Consider the following 24,514-nt stretch of genomic DNA (forward strand, 5'->3'; position numbering starts at 1 on the left):
AGACACCAAAACAATTTTTATAATTTTTTATTTTAAAAAGAAGTATCGTGTGATGCAAACGGTCGATTAGACACTAAAGGAAAAAATAAAGAATAATTTTAAACTTTTAATTGTTCTTATTTTTATCATTTTTTAAAACTATTTTGATTTTTATTTCAATTTAAAATATTTTTATTATTTTTGAAAATGATGTGATTGAAATGTGATATTTTATTTAATTATAAAAATGGTAAAATTGGAAATAGAAAATGGGACTGCATAAGTGAATATGTGGGTGCAATGAGAAAAATTATACACATGGAAATGGGGTGCATAAAGAGAAACGCGTGGTACATAAGGTAAACACATCCTAACCTAAAACAAGGAAATTAAAAGAGTGGGGTGTGTGCTTAGTGAAAATGCAGGTACATAAGGTAAAATAAAACTAAATGAAAAGGGGTGTGGTGTTATTACATTGGGGAATGCATGAAGTAAATAAATAAACAGAACCTAAATTAAAAGTAGGGTGCACAAATTAAATTATGGAGGTGGGTGGAGAAAAAAATTAAATCTGCTTTAAAATCATTAAAATGCAACGGTTGACCTAACTCTTAAACTTCATCTTCTTCCTTCCGTAAAAGGCCACCATGCGAGCACCATCACTGCCCCTATTCGAGACCTACAACCAAAACAACGACGGTGACACGGCCAACAACGGCATCGACCGCAATCATCAAACTATCACCAACAGCGGTGACAACTACAAATTCACCTACCTCCATCCATACGCCTAACATCTTCCTCATCAAGCAACCACCATTGTCCGCCACTTCGACGGGACTACCAGCAGTGGCAGTGAGACCCCAATGTCGTCAACAATGTCACTAACGCCAACACGTTCTTACATTCATCGCATCATCCTATAATCAAACATGGGTTCAACCGTGACACACCATCTCCCTTGCCGCGACCACCATAGCAACGCCGATGACCACAGCGAACCACTACAACAACACTATACACTACCAAGGCCGTCATCAGAGTTGTCTCAAACACTGAAGCACACCTTGAACGTAAGCATCATCCATCGTGTACGAATTTCACTCCTCCGTTAAGACCAAAACCAAAAGGTTTCCTCTCCAATCACCTTTACTAAATGATTCCAACACCAACCATGGCTGCCCCGCAATTCTGACAACATCAATGCTCACTACCATAACCCTATTTTATAGCGGCAATCTAACTCCTTTCTATTTCTCTTCTATTTCATTGTTAATTGGTTTGCCATTGTTTGAAAACAAAGAAGTGTTTTTGTGACGTGATATTCATTTCAATTGGGATTTTTTTTACTGGTATATAATCAACAACCTTGCCCCCAACTCAGATCATCATACAACATTAAAAAAAAGTTTACAGATAGAAAATGTGTACCTATTTTGAACCTCTATTTCTTGATTCCAAATGTTGTTATTTATTGATTGGTTCTCCTTTGTTGCAAGCTATTTAAACAAACACATATAATGATTTGGTTAAAAGGTGAGTGAGGGAAATTCTGAGCATTTTCAATTAATTGAAAACTTGAGAATTCTAGTCGTTTGTGTTGGTGTAATGTGGCTCTAAGAGGAGGGATGAATATAGCTTGTAAATAAATTCAAACAATTCTTACACATACAAAGTATTCAAAGTAAAAGAGTAAGGATAAAAAATAACACATAAAGGATTTATATTAGTTCACTTCCCATTAAGGCTCACTCTAGTCTCTTAGGGAACCTATTTAAGATATTCCACTAATCAAAACCTTTTATCAATAACAAGTATCACCCTATCCAAATTACAACAAGTTTCAACCTCTCCAATTATCATGAGTATAAACCTATCCCAACTACACTAAGTATCAACCCGTCCAAGTATCCTTCTCAATCTCCCCCTAAGACCAAGGACTCTTAATTACAATGAATAAAAAAAACACTATCACAATAAGAGTGTATAATACAATGCATAGGTTACAACTTCACTTAGTGAAGGATTCACCATATGCAAGTTATCAACCCAATATCTCACTAGACACTATTGATGTGACAATTTCACAACACTTTGATATTACTTTCCTTTATCATTTATTTGTAAAATGATTTTTCTTATTTTTTTATTTTCCATAATTGATATTTTAATCTTTTTTACATTTTTAAATCTAAAAATGGAAATTAATTAGTCTTTTAAAGAAACTTTTACTTTACACATTCATTTATCAACAATTAAAAACTATTTCTAATTGATTTTTCTTTTCTAATAACTTTTATTCGCCCAAACAAAATTGGGTGTTGACAACAATCATAGACCTATGTTGAAGTCTTTGGAGTTTGCCCAAGAGTTACCTATTATAGTAAAAGGGAATGTGCCTCCTCCTAAGATCACTATGGCAATGCCTCTCTTGGACTAAAGAGGTCCTCCAATACATAGGATACCCTTGAAAGCTAAGGGTGAAATGAAATGGTTGGTTTAGCTAAGAATGGGAGGTTGAATTGGCTTTATAGAACTTTTTGAAAACTAAAGACCCCTTTTAATTGAATCAATCAGACCACAAATTCATAATTCTAAAGTTTCAGGACAGTACACTTTCAACTGATTAAAAATAAAAATAGTAGGTTAATCTGTTCATACACTATGAATCAACATATTAAAATATGAAATCAATCGGTTAAAATCATAGGAAATTATGTAGAAATGTAGAATACGTGAATCTCACTCAAACAACATGCTTTCTTAAGCAAGATACGTTACAATCAATACATCTAACTAGATTACACTACCAGATAAGGCAAAAAATCATGCACACTAAACAAAGATTGATTTGCTTGGTTTTCTTCAGATTTTAAAGGTGAACAAGATGAGAGAAAGAGGATCACAGGGTTCTTTTTATATTGGTTCACTCAATCATAAAGCTACGTCCAGTTTACCAGGACAACCTGTGTGACACCCCGACTACTATATTAAATAATTATTATTTGATAAAAAGATTAAATTAATTTTTTCTGTACAATAAGATTTTCCTTGAGAGAACACTAACAATAACATAACTTCATATCCATATATATATATATATATATATATATATATATATATATATATATATATATATATATATATATATATATATATATATATATATATATATATATATATATAAATAGTTTACATCTTTGTAATTGTTCATGAAATATTACAAAAAAATATATTTGTATAATATTCAGAGTTATACATCAGAATAGAAGATTATCTATATTTTTAATATCTCATCAAGAATATAATTTACTTTTACTTTACATTCATTTTTTAAATTGTAAAATAAAGATAAAATAAGAATCAAAGCAATAACTTTAAATAAATAATTAGATAAGGATTAGAATGTTAGAAATAAATATAATAATAAAAATATAAATTAAACATGAACCGTGCGTAACTGGAGATGAATTAAATAAAATAAATAAATAGGACCGGTGCATAACTGGAGATAAATAAAATAAAATAAATAAACATGACCAGTGCATAACTGGAGATTAAATAAAATAAATAAATAAGACCAATTCATAACTAGATATAAATAAAATAAAATAAATAAATAGGACTAGTGCATAAGTGAAGATTAAATAAAATGAATAAATAGGACCAGTGCATAATTGGAGATAAAATAAAATAAATAAATAGGACTAGTGCGTAATTGAAGAAAAATTAAATAATATAAATAAACATAACCAGTGCATAACTGGAGATAAATTGAATAAAATAAATAAATAGAACCAATGCATAACTAGATATAAATTAAATAAAATAAATAATCAAGACCAATGCATAATTGAAGATAAATTAAATAAAATAAATAAATAAACAAGATCATTGCATAACTGGAGATTAAATAAATTAAATAAAATAAGGAAACATGACCAGTGCATAACTAGAGATAAATTAAATAAATATAGGAGGATAATAAATTTGAATAAGTTAAATGGAAGTAAATAAAATAATATATGATTCAAAAACAAATAAAGGACTAATATAAAACCCATGAGTTTATCAAGATTAATATAAAAGAGCTTAACCTCACTCCCCATTACCTTATTTGATTGAAGGACACATTAATAATATTTGAAGAGGACTAGGATCTCTTTGAATCTTTTGCTCTAAACTTTCTCTCTATTCTCTCTTTCTCTTTCTCTCTTTTCTTTCTTTCTCTCCTTTCTTTCTCACTTTCTTACTTTCTTCGTAACTCACCTTCACTCTTTTTACATTTCTTCCATGTATTTATAGGTTAGGATAAGATTCCTTTCATTAATGAAAGGTAAGCCAAAACTTTCCAAAGTAATCCATGTAATACATGTGGATGAAGTAATCTTAGGTCATCTTTCTTTCATCATCCATTTCTTTCATCCATTTACAAGCCATGCATGTGCCAACTTGTCCAAGTAATCAGTGGATGCATTAAATGTAAGGTTATCACTTCTAATTATTCTTATCTTCCATGTATTAAGATAAAACTCCTTTAAATCTCCTTATCTTCTTTCTTTTTCTTTTATTTATTTTCTTTTCTTTGTTTTTCTTTTTCTTTTCTTTTTTTTTCTATTTATTTTCTTCTTATCTTCTTATCTCTTTAGAAGATTTTTTTAATACAGATACCTATTTAACAATATTTTTTACCTAATATTTTTTTAATATATATATATATATATATATACATATTTTATTAGTTTTGTTTTCTTTTTATTATTATTTTCAATAAGTAAAAATTGCGTAATGATAAAATATATTTTTAATGTTTAAACTACATCATAATAAAATACGAAACATTAGTAAAAATATAAGATTTTCAAGTGTTTTATTTAAAATAAATAATACAGTTTATTAAAAGTAGGGATGTTACAACCTGAGCTTGGTTTCCACTATTATCAAAAGTTTTACAAAAGTCACACCAAGAGTACACTTTTTAACAATAGAAACACCAATATTTTTTAATCACACAAAAATCTCAACCACAACATTGTAAGAAACCCACTTACAGAACTAGAAGCGCACTAGAAACACAACCAAAGGCACAAGAACTACAAAACCTGATGGAGGCTTTCCCTAACCAACCATACACGAGTTCTTTGAGCTCCCACCAAGCCAAAATGCCTCCAAGATCAACCAAGATCTGCAATCTACCACTTGCAGCTGTGTGATTCAAAGAGAGAGAGTTTTCTAGAGATGAATGACAATTTTTTGCACTCAAAAACTCAAAATCGTTCCTCAACTCTTTGAAAACCAGTTTATATAGTTATGTCGTAAGTGAATTCAATAGGTTGATTTGTCCATATAATCTGTTGATTTCACTTGACTTGAGTAAAATCAGTCAATTCAAAAATAATTCAACTAATTGAATACATTCATACCAAGACTTTAAGCCTATTAAAACCTATGTCATATAGCCTACATAGCAAGCCTTTAAACCTATTAAAACCATTTTCAACATATTGAAAGAGACACAATAAGACTAAAAAGATATCTAACCTATGTCATATAGCCTACGAATAAAGTACAATAATTAAACATCATAATCTTCACTTCATTTCCGTATTTAACACAATAAAAGCTTGATCATCAAAGGGATCTACATCAATCTTCATCAACCTCATGTAATCCCATGCACTTGTTTCATGCTACATGTTTCATGTTTCGTCAAATCTATGCACCAAGGTCTCTTGTTCTAAAAAAGGGTTGTTAGAGGCATTTTCCTATCTTCACAAACTTGGTGGCATGTAAGCAATTCACTTTCATTTGCCAGTCCAAGTATTCCTCAACGTTATCCTTGCCATATAAGTAAGGCAAATCAGCCTTAGTTTCTCTATGGGTGTGTTCTCTTCTTTACCGTTTAAATGCATAAGGTTGTTGGTAATACTCCCCTACTCTCATTACCTATTGATCATAAGCTGACTCCTCACTTCTATTTCACCTTGACTAGTGATTTTCTTTCTTTTGCATTTGTTCTTCTATTAAGGGTTCTTAAACTCCAAAGTTTTAAACTTACCTTTTCTGCTTCCCTATAGGCTCTTTATATAGGACTTGATTAGGCTTGGATCTGATGTTTCTGTTGTCAAAATCTCTTAAGTATCTTTAAAATAGTCATAAGTATCATTTATCTTTATAGTGGTTATGAATATCTAAAAATATTTGGAAAGATATAATCAGTTTTAAAACTATTTGACAAATATACTTAGTTGAGAATTTCTGATATAATTAAATAAATTAATTACTTATCTTATAAATTATCACCAATTAATCTCCCAATTCAGCCCATCAATCACGTAGTCCAAATTTGCAGGAAAAAATCCAAATATTTGCATTTTAACCCCTTTAGTTTGACCAGACTTTGACCAAAGTTGATTGTTTAACCTGTTGACTTCCAAATAGGTTTGCCACATGGCAGGTTATCTCCTTATCTTAAATCATGTTTCTTTTTTGTGGTGGGCTTCACCATTCTTGGAGTTTAATCAAAGGTGGTAGCTTCGTGATTTGGTTGGTTTCTCACGGTAGTTGGTGTGTCATGTTCACGTTTCTAGTAGCTGAAATTCAAATGAGGTTGGCATTGAAACCTGGCTTGCGATTTGGGCTCATGTGGTGGTCTAGAGATCTGGTGTGGTTCTGTTGGTTCGTTGCTCATGTTGGCGTAATGGCTCTAAATGGGTTTTTTAGTACTCTATTTTTCTTACTTTTTCTTTCTAAAAGTTTTGTTTTAGTTTAAAGAAATATGTTTTCGTCTTTAATTAATTAGTTTTTGTGAGTGTCTAGAAAAGTAGTTTTTATAAAAATGTGTTTAAAAGGTTAATTTAAGAGTATTTTAATGCATTTAATTTGTCCTTTTTAGATCTCCCTTTCTAATAAAAAATTTTCTTTGCCAGGAAGTCCTTTATTTTTGTTGAATTACATATGAACCCCTAATCCGATTTTTATCTTTGATGGGTCAACTAAAGCTTTGACCAGCCATTCTCTCATCAAAACACATGTTTAATTTAAATTGTGTGAACAGTAGTGATGCTAAATCATGAAAGAGACACTTCACCACGAAGAAAAGCTCGAGCCTTTGATGTTGTAGCCCATGTTCATGAGCAAAGCTTAATGGGCATGAAACCAACCTGATGTTTTAATCTGATATGTGAGGTGCGGATAGAGGTGTTTTGAAGTCTGATGCAAGATCAAGATGGAGATGAGGTTGTGGTAGATTTGAAATGGACGAACAAGGGAAAAGTAAAGTTGATCAAGGGCGCAAGATCTCTAGTTCATTATTGCGATTCTAGTTCGAGAAGCAAGGATGAGGGTTAGGCATTTTTCGTTTGTTTTTTAGGTTTTTTCTTTTGGGGTTTGAAAGGGCAGCGATTAGGGTTTTTTGCGGAAGCCCTGGAGTGTTAGATAAGAGTAATTTTGAGAGGCTTGAGTTCATCTTCGTGTTCTTGCGAAAGAGGGGAAAAGTGTAATATAAAAGGGTTTTCTCCATATCTGATGAGCGCAAAGTAGCCTTCAGAGAGTGAAGTTTTTCCTAGTGTGTTAGATAGCTCTACTTAGTTCACCCATAAGCAAAAAGAGGTCAGGATTGGGTTGAGTGAGACTCTCTTTCACCATTTTAATTTCTAGCACTTCCTTGATCTTATGTATTCTGTTATGATTCTACGATGAAATACAATGCTTCCATTTCAGTTTTGATTTACAGTTTTCCAGTTGTGATTATTTAAGTTTTGATTACATTTCATGCTTTCTACCTTTAGATTATGAATCACTTTACATTTCTTTTACTACTTTCTCAATGTTATTCCAATTTCAAGGTTCTGAATCAGTGTGTTGAACTTGGGTAAAATTTGCACACATCAAAGTTCCCTTTTACGGACTATATGTCCCCAAAGTGGTCACACATTATCAAAATGTTTTCTTGAGTGTAGATAAACCTTTGTTCACTCATTACATTAGATATGAATTTTTTGTTTATTCTGCTATGTTTATTCATGTTATGACACAATTTCTGCTTACTTTTATGCTGTTGTTTGTAGTTCTATTCTGATGATTAAGCTCTTGTTTTGTGTTTAAAGTTTTGCATCTACATTGCATACATGTTTCAATTTCTTTTGGCTACATATTACTTTGAATTTCTGGTTTTCATACATTTTAGTTACACAAACTTCTTAGTCATGTCGCATTCTAGTAGTTGATTATTGTTGTGAGTAATTCATTTCCATTAGAAATTTCCTTTTCATTCTAAATTCATTTTTGTCACACTTCACTATTGTTACAATTTTAGTTTCTAGTTTAGCTTTTGTAATCTATATATGTACAACATCACATTCATATTCTGATTTGGGGTGCAACATATCCTGCCACTTAGGTTTGAGCCATTTCTTTGTAGGTCTGATTTGACAATTGAATGATTTTGGAATATATGAAATATGATTGTTAGTTTCTATTGATGCATCAAGGTACAATCTTTTAGAGCAGACTATGTTTCCACTACTATAACTTTAGGCTTTCACGTTGGGTTATTGAATTAATAACATCGATAATTTTGATTAGCTCCTTTAAGACTCTAGCATGGTTTTAATTTTTGCATATTCATCTATACGCTTGCTACATAACGAAGTCAATTGAACCTATTCTTAGCTTGTTACTGCCATATGTCAGTTGATTGTTGTTGCAATATAGAATTATGTTGTTGTTTTCTGAATTTGTGTTGATGCTACCCATTTATTCCATTCATCCTTGCTCATCAGGAACATGTAGACTTCTAGTTGCATATTAGAACATTTTGGGTTTCTCATGCATATTCATTAATTTTTCATGCATAAAGCATTCACTTAAATTCATTTTTTATTTCATTTTAAATTCAATTCATACTCTCATTAGGATCCGTGCATTGCATTCAAGGCATACTTTCATTCGTGCATTTAATTTAGTTTTTAAATTCTACACTTTTCTCCTTTTTATTTCCTTTTTTAGCAAGATTTAATTATACAAGCTAGACTTAACACACATCATTTCCTTATATTCGATGTTGATTCATCTTCCCTACTACATTAAGGGGATAATTTAGGTTTTGTCACTCTAAGCGCGACTGAAAAATGGAGTTAACAAAATGTGTTGGTTTTGTTGGTTCTATTACTCTAGAGAGCTAATTTGTTTTTGTTGGTTCATTGCTCATGTTGGGGCAATGGCTTTGAATGGGTTCTATAGTGACGATATATGGTGGTTCTGCGCTAGAGATCTGATTCAACTGCAATCAATTCTCCAACTCTGAACCAAACACGCAATTTGACTATTTGTGTAAAGAATTCACATTGAATGAGAAATAACTAATTATTGTTTTTGCGCTAGAAAACTGATTCAACTACAACCAATTCTCCAACTCTGAACCAAGCACACAATTTGACTATTTGTGTATGTGGTGCATTAGACGACTTTTGTGCTAGACGTTGTGAGTATTAGACGCTTTGTGTGTCAAATCCCATGCATTAGATGACCCTAGTGTCAAACAACGACATGTTCTATTCATTTAACATGACATTACTCTCTTATTAAAACATGAGTTCTTTTTCGTTGAGGTTGCCTACGCGACTATTGCAATTGAAACAAAAACCTCTTCAAAACCCCAAGTATCTTTCTTTCTCATCATGTTTTCTCTTAAACACTCTCTCAAAGAGAAACTTAATCTCATTGAAAGTCACATTCTCCCCATCTCTACAAATGGCTTTTCTTGAGTCTCTCAACCTTGTGGAAATCAACAACACCTCCTATGGCAAAAGATCAAATGAATACACTCTATTAGTAGAGCATTATCTTAACCTCGAAGATTTTGATGCCTATGGTCTTGCTTTTTCGACACCTTTGATGATGACATTGGCTCAACTAGAGGCCTAATCACTAGAAGCATGTTTATAAGTATACAAGAAGATATGGAGAATACTAAGTCAAGTGGGCCTAATGGTCTTAAGCTCTTATTCACTTGGGTGAAAGAGGATATTAAAAAAGTCGATGGGCTTGTATTTATGCCAATAACATAGACTTAGTTTGAGCCATGTATTTTGGGCCTTGCTTAAAATAATTTGAAATTGTAATTTGGAATTAAGATCAAGATATATTACCTAAGGATTTAATTGGGCTTCCAAAGACCCAATTAAATCTTAGGTCATCCACCAAGCCAAGGGACCTCAAACATTTAACATATTTATCACATGTTGCAAAACATGTAAAGTGTGTGTGCCACATGGCACTTGATCCACAAATTCTACAACTATATCAGGAGCACATTGAATTCTCCCACCCTTTTTCTCAACCAAATGGAGTTTTTCCTCCTATAAATGGAGACCTCCACCCTTTTGTATTTCATTACTGAGTATTTTAATGAAATTTTGTCTAGATCACTCTAGACCTTTCTCTTAAGAGTCACCTTTGCTAGAACTTCCCTAAGACTCTAACCTCATTCCTCTAGGATTGGCCTCACATTCCTCGAGAGCATCTCCGCCACATTTCACTGAATCAATCTTCTTCCATTTCTTTTTGATGCATCTCATCCAAAGCTTCAATCATTAAGTCATCGAAAGTGAATGCATCATGTGGTATCATGCTCCATCTTAATTCATGGTCATCTCGAGCTAAATCTTGGTTTCTTTATTTTTTTCTTGTTGTTTAATTCAATTCCTTGATTGTCTTTCATGTTTTTACCGTTTAAATTATGTTGTATGTGTTTAAATTGAGGTTCTAATTTGTTGTCCATCCTTGAACCTCACGGTTTCTTATGTACGAATCCATAATTATTGTTCATCCATGATCTTGTTTAGAGTTTTTGTTCATTTTTATTCAATGATACCTACTACATTTGAGTCTGTTTTGATTTCTAAATCATATCTATGTTGTCTAGTCATGTTAATTGATTACATGTAATGATTCTTTTAACCGATTAAATTTCACCTTAATTGATTCAAAATTGCATGAATTTTTTTCAACATTTGGAGCCATGACCTATGCAAATGAGTTCATTGACATATTTGATTGGTGTAGTCATGATGTTTGCCATTTTCACCAAAGTGGTTTATCCTAGACTGCATTTTTTTTCATTTTCATGTTTAGTTCATGCTTAATAATAGATCATTATCAAGTTCCTGGAAATAAAATTTCCTTGTGTCTTGTTTGAGCTTTTAACATTTCTATCTTTTTTTGTTCTACATTTTGTTGTTGTTGTAAGACCCGCAAAAAATAAATAAATAAATAAATATTTAATAAATGTGAGGGTGGGGGTCCCTAAGTTATTTAATGAGGAGAGAGAAGACAAGGAATAGTACTAACTTAAGTGGTTGAGAGTACTTGGTGCTGTTGAGAGGACTTGGGTTCGAGTCATGTGTATGACATTAGGGTATTAATTTAATTGTTTTATTATTTTAATAAGATGATTGACCATAGTACGTGATGATATAATCCTAGATGTGTAAGAATTATCACGAAACATGAATTGGTTGAATGGTTGTGCACTTGCTTTGTAATTGAATGGTTGTGTGTTCGAAACAGGTTAGGGGAGCTGCACTTCGTGCTTTAACCTTTAATTATATAATTGTGTAATGTATGGGATGCATTTGTGTGTTTTTGTTTCTGCCAGGTTGATAGATTTTTCGTGTTTCTAGAATTTTCTAGAAACCACCTGGCGACAATGAAGGCTCGCCAAGCGTCTAGAAACCACCTGGCGACAATGAAGGCTCGCCAAGCGACGCATGATGTTTGAACTAAGATTCTGGGTTCTGCCCAGAAACCACTTGGCAGTAATAAAGGCGCACCAGGCGATACAAACTAGATTGGTTCGTTTCCTAGGACTTTGTGGTTTTTGTTTGAACATACACCTTTGGTTTTGGATAGTTTTATGTATGATAGATGAACCTTTTAAAAATTATACATATTTTAGTGCCTATAAATTGATCAAATCAGGTGCAAATACGTTGTTTTTCATATTTTACGTGCAGTAGGGACTGTCGGGCGGTGGTTTCTTATCGCCAAGCGCCAGGTCTTTGGTTTTGTTTCGCTAGGCAGCAAGATATAGTCGCTAGGTGACTACATTTTTCTAGTTTGCGTAGTTTTTGTAAATTGTGTTTCCTGGTTCGTTCACTATCCGATGTAGCTGAAATTTTGACAGGTGATCCATAACATTTGTTCTTTACTTTGAACGGTAGAGATTTGAATTGGAGGTCTGTAGATAGAGATATGTGTTACTCATGATTGTTGGTTTGATTTTCCTAAGAGTATGATTAATATTGGATTCTTAAATGTTAGTATGGCCTTGATTGGTGAATGCATATATATATATATATATATGTGTGTGTGTGTGTGTGTGTGTGTGTGTGTGTGTGTGTGTGTTTGTGTGTGTGTGTGTGTGTGTGTATGTGTGTGATTGATGAGTATGTTTTTTTGGTAGTACTTGCTGAGCCATGTTGAATATATAAATCTATATATGTTAGCTTGAATGTATGATGTTATAAGTGCGTGAAAAAGGCCACTATTGATGATATCACAATTTTCGAGTGTTGTATAATCGTGATGGGTTTTTGGCAAGTATGAGAACATGATGATTTTGGTTGCACTTAAGTTTTGGCATGAGAGTACATGGTTGTGCATACTGTGAATTTATATTATTGAACTATATAATATGTTGGAGTGTAATCTTAAGTAAGTTGTTAAATATAAACATGTGACTTATGCATGGACTATTTGAGGATATAAAACTGTTTTGGGGTGCTAAACTAGTAATTGTCACGTTACTGGTATAGCGCCTTACGGCGCTGGTAAGGTTGTCAGACGATAGAAGTACTAAGGATGTCCTTAGAGTGAGTGGCGCCTCGTGGTGAGGTGTGAACTGTAAGGCGATAGCCTTAAAACAATGGCTCTAGAATTTGTCTCGCGCCTGGTGACGAGAGAGATCCACCAGGGGGTCTGCGTTGGGATGCCATGAGCAGGTGGGTTCATGATTAGTGATGTACACGTGATTAATATGAGTAGGGAGGTTAATATTAATGATGCTCTCGTGTGAGGATACGAGCGGGGAGGTTCGTATGTTTGGTGCTCACACTTGAGTGTTGTTGCGAGCGGGGAAGTTCGTCGAGGTTGGACCATGAGCAGACAAGTTCATGGAAGCATGATATATCCTGGGTTCATGGTCAAGTAATTGTGTTGAGTTCCTATGTTAGTAGTTTCATTTGTATAATGAAGCGATAATGCAAGGGCAAAAGTTTGAATGCTTTGGATGTGCGTGGTTTACAAGGCTTTGGGTGATAGCTTACGGATGTACTTTGCTGGAGAATTCCTTGAGTGATGGCTTAGAATGGCATCCCTTGCATTGTGGCTTGGGATGGAGGGTAAACATGTGGTTTTCCTTGAGTTGTGGCTCGGAATGACATCCCTTGAGTTATGGCTCAGGATGGAGGATGAACATTGGGCATTCCTTGAGTTGTGGCTCGGAATGGTGTGTGTTACCAGTGTGGGTGTGCGAGTTGTGGCTCCTATGGAGGGTCTTCATTCGATTGAGCAATCGCAGGTTATGGCCAGCGATGTATGATGGGTCTCGAGTTGCTATTAAGATAGTTAGCAATATGTGATTTATGTAAAATAGTGTTTGTTTCTCATTTAACAGTTTTCCCTAAAAAATTGAGTTTTAAAATATGTTCTAGAACCATTCATTAAGTTTCCTTTTGAGTTCTTACTTTGTTTTTAACCTTTGTTTATTGCTTGTCATTTTTGGAAGTTCATTCATCTTGTCCAATTGAATTTCATCTATATTTTAGTTTAGCAATTATTGTTTGGATCTTTTCTTGCTTTTAGTTCTTGGACTTCTCGATTTGGTGTTGAAATTGTGGTGCAAATTTTTCTCTTTAAAGGTGGACTACTTCTAGTGGTAAGATCTTAGGAGTTGGAAATCTAGTGAAATTCCAAGCTTGGGAAATCTCGCAAGAGAGGCTTCAAACACATTTTGAAAAGGATATTAAGAGAAAACACGCAAGGACAAGATAGACTTGAGTCTCGGATTTGGCCATTGTTGGCAATGTACCGTTTTGATTTCTCACAAATTGTAACGACCTTAAGTTAATTGTCTTGGAAGATCCTTTGGTGTTCTTCCATCTTTTGCTTTGTGACTTTCTTGTAATAGCTTGGTGTAGTCGGTGAGTATATCTTGGGAGCCAAAGCTACAAGCCTCACCTTAGGAATTTTCCTACTTGTTCTTTACCTTTCATGTTTATGAGTAGCTTGGCCAAAGATCTCAAATTCTAAGCCTCTCTACTTTGGAATCCGTTTTAGCGTTTAGGTCTTTTATAAGTAATTGTTTGTTTTGTTGTAGAGTCATATCTTCAAAGTTTAAAATCACATCCTTTTGTGAAAGAGGTGTAATAAGTAGTGAGGTAAACTTTGGTTAGGTAAGACTTGGTACTTAAGAAGTCCTAGTGACTCACGTCTCTTACTTGGGAGTGAACTTATGAACACTTCTAAACTTTCAAACTAGGAAAACTTTTGAAATTAAAAGATTTCTAAACATTCATCTCACTATGGTGGAAGTTGCTCTAAGGAATCCATTCATACTTTGAAACAAATTTCTAACAAACTCAGAGCATTAAACCTATGGTGACAAGAAAAAGTTCAACTAAGAATAGATAAAATGGACAAAGAAATTCAAATTGTTATCATGATGGGTGACATAAGGTTGGTTACACTATAATTTCATTATGGATTCTGAGGTTAGAATGAAATAATTTCTTTGTTTTTTTTTATTATTGTTGAGGTTTTAATTTATCTATGTTTTTTGTCTCTTAATCAAATAAAAAGTAATGATTTTTACATGCTAGCTAATTAGCGAAATGTTTAAACCAGGAACAGTGTACAAGAATGATCAAGACAAGTTCTAAATGATTATGCAAACATGCTCAATGTTGCATATGTCATGAAAACATGCAAGAACACGAAAAAGATGATTGAAACACAATTTCTTTAAACTTTAAATGATTATACAAGAGAGAAAGGTTAGAGAAAAGATGAGATCACAAGATTTTTATATTGGTTCACTCAAACCTGAGCTACATCCAGTTTGTCAAGGCAACCTGAGCTTGAATTTTCACTATTTCAAAAGATTTACAAAGTATTCATCCTTACACTTTCAAAATATGCAAAAACCACAAACAAGACTCTTGAATCACACAAGAGTCACACCATCACAACAAGAACCTTCTTGCAGACCTGGAAAACCACCAAACACACACACATAGCTTAAGAAAGATCAACCCTTAGTGGTAGCACAGCCCAGCCTACCATAAACCACTTTCTCCAAGCTTCAAACCAAGCCAAAAGCACCAAGAATTGATCTAAGATCAATCTTCAACTACTGCAATCTGAATGATCACAAAGGAGAGAGTTTCCACGAGTTTCCAGAACAATTTCGTGCTAAAAAATGATCAGAATTCCTCTCTTTAGAAAATCACAACTCTTATAGTCAAACTGTTACGAAATTCAACAGGTTGATTTCCAAATCAATCGGTTGATCTCACTTGAGTTAAGTGAAATCAGTCGATTAAAAAATAAATCAACTGATTGAATTAGTTGCAGTTTAAGACTATTGTAGCCAACCTTTTAACATGTTAAAAAACCATTCAATAGACTAAAAGAGACATTTTAACTTGTTGAAAACCCATTCAACAGATTAAAAAACACAACAAAGACCAAAGACATCTAATTAATGCTACAAGGTCTACAATATGAATTACAAACATCAAATACACTTTCTTAATGATGTATCCACGTGGAGAGCACATGTTCCAGCCTTGATCAACGTGAATACCATCAAATCTCCTATCCTTCATCAATGTAGATTTTATTCCAATGGTAATGACTTCAAGGTAGTTCAAAAGGGTTTCATCAAATCTTCATCAAATCTTCAAGAAGCATACCACCTTGGCTTCACATGTCAACATTCAATACTTACAACATTCACCTAAAGCTACATCGAGTCTCTTAAGCCACTTACTTAAGAAATTCACTAATTAAATCCTTTAACTAGCACAAGTATCAACCTTTCTAAGTTTCACGAGTATCACTTCTTTCCTTTTCAGTCATTCAACAATTTAAATTCAAAATATCATAACATTGTGACTTCAATCTTCTGAATATTCTTTTGTAGTCATTGATTTGTAGAGGCTTTCTCTTTCTCGTGATCGCTTGATAAATATATGATAACATTCACAATATTCAATCAAAGAATTTTTCCCTTTATGTGATCAATCTTCTTTGATAATTATTCATAGTAAATGTTCAATCAAAATATCTTCTAACAATGTTGAGATTTGATACACAATCTTCATAGCTTGATAAACTAACAAACTCTTTATCAATTTCAACATTTATGTTTCTTTGACCAATTTAGGTATGATCAATATATCACCTTGTGATTTGATAATACTCTTTCGCAACATCTTAACTTGACTCATTTGTCCTCATTTAACTCATCTAGTAATTCTTCCATTGGAGTCATCTAATGGAAGTACTCGATTATAATGGATATTCAACATTTAGCTTCATGAGTTGACTTTGACTCTTCTAACACTAATACTCGTTTAACACTTTTCTTTGACTTGTCTACTATTTGTAGGAGTCTAATATCTTGCCTAATTATGTTGACTCATTTGGTTAATAATCTTATCTACTGAGTTATATACATATACATATACATATACATATATATATATATATATATATATATATATATATATATATTCTAATCATTCTTAGTTATCTTAGAATATTACTATACTTGCTTATCATCCTATTTCATTATAGATTTTGTTATCATCAAAGCCTCACTACCATAGAAAAGGCTTTTTACGTCTAGTGTATTTGGATTTTTACGTCTGACTTAGGTCAAACATAAATTCGAAAGACATAAATTTATGTTTGTTAAAGTAATAGACATACATTTATGTTTGATGCTTAGATGACAAACATAAGTTTATGCTTGATGTAAATTTTTGCCTGTATTTCCCCCAATTTAGTGTTATAATTTACGTGGGCATGCCATGTCAAGATGTTTGCATCTTCTTCAATGGAAACAATCGTTTTAACCTAGGTATTATCGGAAGGTACCCCAACACCTTAGTGGGTGACCATACATTTCTTCATCAACATTATTTCTATCAACTTTCTTGGCCCAATAGTTACGATTAGGTAATGTGTTTTTTTCTAGAAGAATCTCCTTTAAAAACTCCAAAAGTTTTGTGAAACTTTTATTTGTCCATCCATTTCTTGCTTTTAAATTGAACAATGTCAAAGTTGTTGATAACCGTGTAAAGTTAGCGCATCCTAGTACAATTGTTCCTTTGAATCATACTTCAAAGTATCATATAAACGAGCTCTTCCAAGATTTTCTTAATCAACATCATGTACCATGTCCTCTAAATGATCATTCATCCATTCTTTCACATGTTTAGTTGTTCGGGATGTTGTAAGGTTGTCTAATACTTCTCCATGCCAAGTCCAAATTGTATAACTCCTTATTATACTAAAGATGAATAGGCGATCATGTATTTCGCTCAAATCCTAAAGTATTTGATTCAAGCAACGAACATAAGGACAATAATATGCCCAGTTCACAAAGATAATATGTTCTTAAGCATATTGCAAGAACTCAAAACTTTTTTTCATACTCTTCACTAACGCAATGTGGATTTGTCTAGCTTCGGTTCATATTACATTGGTAACAAATTTCATCATTCTCAAAATTTTAATTCTCACAAGGTAGGGTGCTACCTATTTAGAAAAAAATAGTTCTCATAATTCATTAACATGTACACGAAGAAGTCTATCCTCATAAATTTGAAAATTTTTTGATAACATGTTGCATTGATCTCCGAAGTACACAAAATGAAAATGGTCACTCGTGACCACAATCAAGTATGCAACTTGAGAACAACACAAAATGGTATGAACCAAAATTTTATCAAATTTATGCATAAACTTACAATGTACACATATTAACAACTTATGAAAAATAATTTTTCCAAATTGTCCGATCGGATAATTCAAGATTTAATACAACGATTAAAGTTTAATCATTTGCACTAAATCTCAAACAGTAACTAAGGTTCACTCTATGTCTCTCTACATCTAAAATTAGAATAAACCACCAAATAATATTTTACAAACATTCAACATCTAATAAATATAAAATTATATAAACATTCAACATCTAACAAATCTAAAATTTATCAAATATCTAATATAAACTAAAAATACAATTTAATCAAACACCTAATAAATCTTAATATAAAATAACTATTTCTTAACCAAATCACATAAAATAAAATTAACAAAAAGATAATTTTAATACATACTACAAATGTTGTACAATTTAAATAAAACATAAAATGTCAAAAAAGCAACTGAAACAAGTTTCTTAAACAAACTTCTTTCAAAATCCTTTTTCAACGTTGCAAAACCAATGGAAATGAAAAAATTATACAAATGCAACAACATGAAATGAACAATAGAAAAAAGGATTTTGAAGAGATGGCAATAATGGCAACAATAAGTAATTTAAATGCGAAAAATAATCGGAGAGAACGAACCCTTGAGAGAAAATGAACAATAGAGTGGAGAAACCAAGCTTTCGAAGAAAAATAAAGCCACATTGTAAGACCCAGGAAAATAATTATAATTTTAAGGGATAGTTGGATGCATAAATATCAATTGAATTGATATCCAAGGTCATAAACATAGGTGGGAAGTACCACAATTGGTTAGAGCCTTGTTAAAGGATGGATGATCATGGATTTGATTCTTTATGTGTGCATTTGGAACAAATATTTTTTTATATATTATTTTATAATTGCTTAGGAGTGCCTAGGTGTATGCTTGAATGTGAAAAATAACTTAACATTTTATTTGTCATGTTTAGAATATATATTTGGTTGTTTTATTTCTTGGATGCATTGAATGAGTGGATGCATTGTAATGTTACTATGCGTGTGGAATGACAAGAAAGTTGCAATGGTTAATATGGTTTAAAGAGTTGCTTGAATATTGGTGGTTATGTGTTCAAATCCCGTCTAGAGCAAAAAGGTAAAATTATGGATATTTTTTTAGTAAATGCGTGACACACCTAGGGATGACTAAGTGATGAGAATTTAAGACGAGAGTTAATAGTTAAGACCAAAATAAAGTTATTTTATTATATTTTTAATTTGGGCAACTGAAATAGTTAGAAAGTTAAGTTAGGAAATTTGGTAAAGGGAGCTACACCTTGTGTCTATGATTCATTGTTTATGAGATTAATGTCAATGGATTAATGGGATGGTGAATTGTAAAATTGGGATTAAGTTTTAGCGTAAGGGGAGCTACACCTTGTATCTATGATTATTTGTTTACATGATGAATGTCTTGTATATGAGATAAGAAGTGTTTATCCTTGTGGTAAAAGAACGTTGGGTTTTAGTGTGAGGGATGCTAAACCATTTTCTTGATATCCTTGATTTATGGAATGGAGGAATTGTGAAATGCATCTTTAGGTTACGTTGTGTTTTCTTGCGATGATGAAATTATGGTTTGTGTTGGAGTACTATGAATTGGTTAAATTTGGGGTCTTGGATAAAGTTAGTGGAGTGAGTATGGTTCCTAAGGGTACTGTTAATTTGGGTTCATGTATAGTAAGATTTGATGAGTTTATTAAGAATCCATCAGTTGTGTCAATGCTTGGGTGAATTTTAGTTCTTGGTTTGCCTATTTTATTTTCGAAGCCAAATCCACAAGTTGTGGTAAAATACCAGGTCACTGTTGGAACTCACTGTTTTGACTCTTGCACATTCGAAGTCAAATCTACAGGTTGTGGGAAAATCCAATGGTCACTTGTGGAACTCGCTGTTTTGACTCTTGTATATTCGAAGCCAAATCCACAAGTTGTGGAAGAATCCACAAATCACTTGTGGAGCTTGCTGGTTCACATTTTTTTGTTTTCTGGAGATAAATCCACAAGTTGTGGAAAACTCCACTGGTCACACGTGGAACTTACTATTTTGTTGTGGTGGTTTGTTTTAACATGATGTTGTTGCTAGATTAAAAATGTGGTTGTTTCTTTATTATTTGGTGTTGAATTTTTGGGTAAGTTGTATGTTAAAATCCTTAAATGTAAGGAAATAATGCTTGGGTTATGATATGATAATGATTTATTATTAATCTTATGATGATGTGACATGATATGATGTAATTGCACGATGAGTTGAGGTATGTTGATATTGTGATGAGGTATGCTATGTATGGATGTACATATGTGATGAGACAGTATGAACTCTCTAATAGCTGTAAAGCCAGGATGGTTTCTTTACCCAGAGGACTTTGCCGAGTCAGGGTAAAAGGGTTTTGTTCCTTTGTAAGTCTTTGGTATAAGCTTAGCAAGAGTGCTTCAACCAAGGCTTTGTTGAGCAGGTGGAGTTGTTATTAGTAAGTCTATGGAAAGCATGCGAAAAGATTTTTCCAATAGGTGTTGGTGCGCAAGAAAAGTATAATGGTTGGCTAAGAGATAGTGACATACCGTTAATATTACTTGGTGGTAATATTTTGATGAGTTCAGTTGTGGTGTTGAGAACATGTACTGATCATTTTTTTATGAATGAGTTATGTACATTATATATGCAACGTGTGTTACATGTTAATATGCATGTTATGTGATGCCATACATGGTTAGCTCACCCTTGCATGTTTGTGGATATGGTTTCCACCTACGATGATCGTATGACTTACGTTGTACGGGAGTAGATGTGGATGCAGATGCTAGTGGAGAAGCTTAGTTGTGAGGAGCTTGTGGGAAAGCTTTATGGGAGTTTTTATGAAAAGCATTTGGAAGGGTTACTTTTGAATAAGCAAAATGTATTAGTTTGGCTGAGTTTTGAACTTGAAATGACTTGTAATGAGTTTTGATTTTGACAACTTAAACCGATTTGGTTTATTTTATTATTGCCTTATTTTGAATAATAAAGTTTTATTCAGATGCACTTTTTGGCAAGTGGTTGTCGAAAAACATTGTGAAGTTTCCTATTTAATAGGTGGTATCAGAGTTTTATATTTTGGAATTTTGGAAATAATAAAATTACACGTGGCATCTCAGAAGGGGTGTTACACAAACCATTTTCACGTCATCGCCATCGTTGCTCTTTGAGTGAGTTTGGGAGGAAGAAAAACATTGTGCGTAGAGAAGTGAGGGGGCGTTCTTTTGGGAGTCTTAAAAAACTCAAAATTTACGTCTAGACCCTAAGTAACAAATGTAAATTTTGATATTTATGTTTGACCAAAGTGCAATCAAGCATAAATTTATGTCTGATGCACTCTGGTCAGGCTTATATCTCAAAATTTATGCATGTTACTAGGGCATCAGACATAAATTTTGAGCAATTAATTACAAGTATGCCATCAGTCATTTTTTACGTTTGGTCCTTATGGGTCAAACATAAATATAGGATGTGGTAGGAAAAATTTTTTGTTAGTGCCTACTTACTATCAAGCTCATCTAATGGCCTTGCCAATGTTTAATGCTAGCAAAGTTGTGTTAGATCACTAAGAGAGAATGTCTAACAAATATAATGAGGTTAAGTAATTCATCAACATGGTCTAAAGATCAAGATATATGATTTGTACTTACGCTTTCATGTTCTTAATGATTAATATTAATATATCATATATGTTAGTGAAAACAAGAAGTCTGGTAAATGCAAGGCCAAGTCTTAACATTAGACGAGTATATGAAATAGACAATTCAAGGTGTTATACATGTACACAAATGATAATCACCAAGTTTGAGCATTAGATGACCCAAGTCATTAGACCCCTCAATCCACAAGGTGTTAGACGACCTAAGTGAAACAAAGCAGTAGACGACTAAAGTGTTAGATGATTTAAACAATAGAACGAATTATAACACACTTTGTGATGAGCGGAAGCTCGCGAATCTTCGTCGGAATCGCGTTCTGAATGACGGAAATCCTCGTGAACCTTCCATGCTTTAATTTTTTCGGTGGCAATCGACCAAACTTGCAGTGCAAGACTTAGATCTCTCGATGAAAAAGATTGATTCTCTCTCGAACGGAGTTCTAGTGGAGAACTCTCACAATCTCACTGAGTCGTAAACCCTAAGAGGCGATTACCTCTCAAGAAGGTGAGCTAGACGAAAAATAGGGATAAAACCACTCTCAGATATTCATCAAGTTGCCGATTATAAACATTGGCCTGCCTTTTATATATAACAAGGAAACCATGTGAAACGTTAATGAAACCCTAACGCTAAAGAGGGAAAAGAACTAACGGCAAAGTTGCCATGTACAACGAAAAGGAAAACGTGAGCAAAAACCCTAGCACAAGGCACGTTTCAGGAGAAAGTGAAGGGTTTGATTCGTGGGTGTTTGCAGATTGGCTTCTCATTTATGTGTGGATGGATTTTGGGTTGATTTCAAAAAGTTAGCTCGATGTTGAATCAAGATGCTTCCTCACATGATATTGGACTGTTCCAAGCCCAAAAATAAAATCACGCGTAGAAGGAAGATTTGGCTACTGGATACCTTGCATGTTGGGCCCTTACTGGCGCTAACAGAAACCTTGCATACTCGTGTTGGGCTTGTGGAAAGGTTATTGGCCCAAAACAACTTACAAAGAAAAGAAAGCAACAACACTTGAAAAGTAGGCCAGAATACAAGCCCAGAAAATGTTGTGTTAATTACATAACTCAAATTAATACACCTATACATTTAACTATGTATTTAAAAGTATAAAAACTAAATTGGGTCAGACCATTGGCCCATGCTGAAAGCCCTTTTAGGGTGATATTCATCACTTTATTATTATGAATGCTATAATTTATAGTTTATTGATATAATGGACAAGTAATATAAGCATTAATTAAATGTTATGATTGATAAATGATTTGTTTGATTGATTGAGATATTATTATTGATCTAACAATTCAAATGTAAAAGCACGTTGCACATAGTTTCCTTAACATAAAAACTGTCAACATTGAAGAAAGAGTAGAATTCAAATCAAGTCTTAGCTCAATCATAAAAGGAAAGAAGATATCTTGAAGAACATCAATAGATTTAGAATTGAAGTCTTAAAGAATGACATTGAAGATTCAAGTAGAAAATTCAAATTAAAGAAGATTGTAATGAAGAGTTGTAATTTGAATTCTCAATAGCTATCAAATGCAACAACTATATAAAGGATGCAAAGCCATAAAAGAAGAATACGAAAAATAATGATGAAATTACAAAAGGCCTAAATGATGAGAAATTGTCATATCATTAGTGATTAGTGAATTGGGTTGAGAGCTTACATATTGCAAATCCTTCACTGAGTGAAGTTGTAACTTGTGAGCTGAATTGTCAAATCCTACTAGAAGAGTGTTATCTGATTATTCATTGTAATTGAGAGTTTTTTTTATCTTAGGGAGAGATTCAAAAGGAGACCTGGAGAGGTTGATACCGACGATTATTTTAATTATTAGAAATTTCATTTGTGACGGTTTACAACGTCTAAAATATAAAATTTTAACATTCACAAATATAATATTCTTTTATAATGTCTTAGTTATAGGGATGTATTTAATTTCTATTGATTTGAGAAAATTACTTATTTTTTAATGTTTGAAAAATTAAAATAACACAATATTTACTTAGAATGATATAGTAAACTAGGGATGGCAATGTGGGGTGAGCCATGTAGGCAAAACTACAAACCGCAAGAAAAAGTGAAGGATAGACTGAGTATATTAGCTCATTGATTCTCTCTGTATAACTCAAAGCCTGCGCGAGCCAACGATGAGTTGCCTCACATTAACTTACATTTATAAAATCCAACAACACCAACACTACACATCATTTATGTTTCTTCTAAACAACTTTCTCATTCACATTTTCTCTTTGGTCCATCCAAAAGTATGTTGCCCATTTTGTCCAATCCATCCAAAAGTAGGTCCCTCATTCGCATTTATTTCCTTGTTTCAGTAAAGCCATTTCTCTTTTCAATAGGATTGTACTTAAAGAAATTATAATTTATAAAATTATGAATATTACTTATTTTAGAAAATAGGCTTATAGATTTTATTGTTTTTACTATTTTGATTAAATAAAAATAAATTTATTAAAATCATGCACCGTAATATTTTATAGAAAAAAAATTATAAAACAAATTATTTTTTATGCAGGTCGTGGGTCGGCATGTAAACCCATAAACAAAATATTATGTGGGACGTCTAAAGGAATTAGCTTGCATTTCTTATACTGGTCAGGCCGGCCTGATCTACTTTTTGTGCGTCAAATATGAGACGAACCAAAATGGAGTGTACCTACCCGTATGGTAAACCTTGATTTACACATATAATTGTTATAATCAACTTATTTTAAATAATGTATAAATTATATATATATATATATATTAGTAGTGTTAAATATGTTTTTGGTCCTTCAACTTTGAGTAA

The 24,514-nt window shown here is 32.7% G+C and overlaps 1 long non-coding RNA gene across 1 annotated transcript; it reads left to right on the forward strand.

The window, feature by feature from the left end:
* The first annotated feature begins 10,408 nt into the window (after positions 1-10,408).
* Positions 10,409-12,126, forward strand: LOC146885400 (uncharacterized). The gene is made up of 3 exons (XR_014995737.1): positions 10,409-10,604; positions 11,639-11,834; positions 11,997-12,126. It is a non-coding gene; the product is annotated as an uncharacterized LOC146885400 (long non-coding RNA).
* The last annotated feature ends 12,388 nt before the right edge of the window (positions 12,127-24,514 follow it).

The sequence above is a fragment of the Vigna unguiculata genome, chromosome 6 (assembly GCF_037176805.1).
Source record: "Vigna unguiculata cultivar grain cowpea cultivar isolate G323 ecotype 2 chromosome 6, ASM3717680v1, whole genome shotgun sequence".
Taxonomy (NCBI): Eukaryota; Viridiplantae; Streptophyta; class Magnoliopsida; order Fabales; family Fabaceae; genus Vigna; species Vigna unguiculata.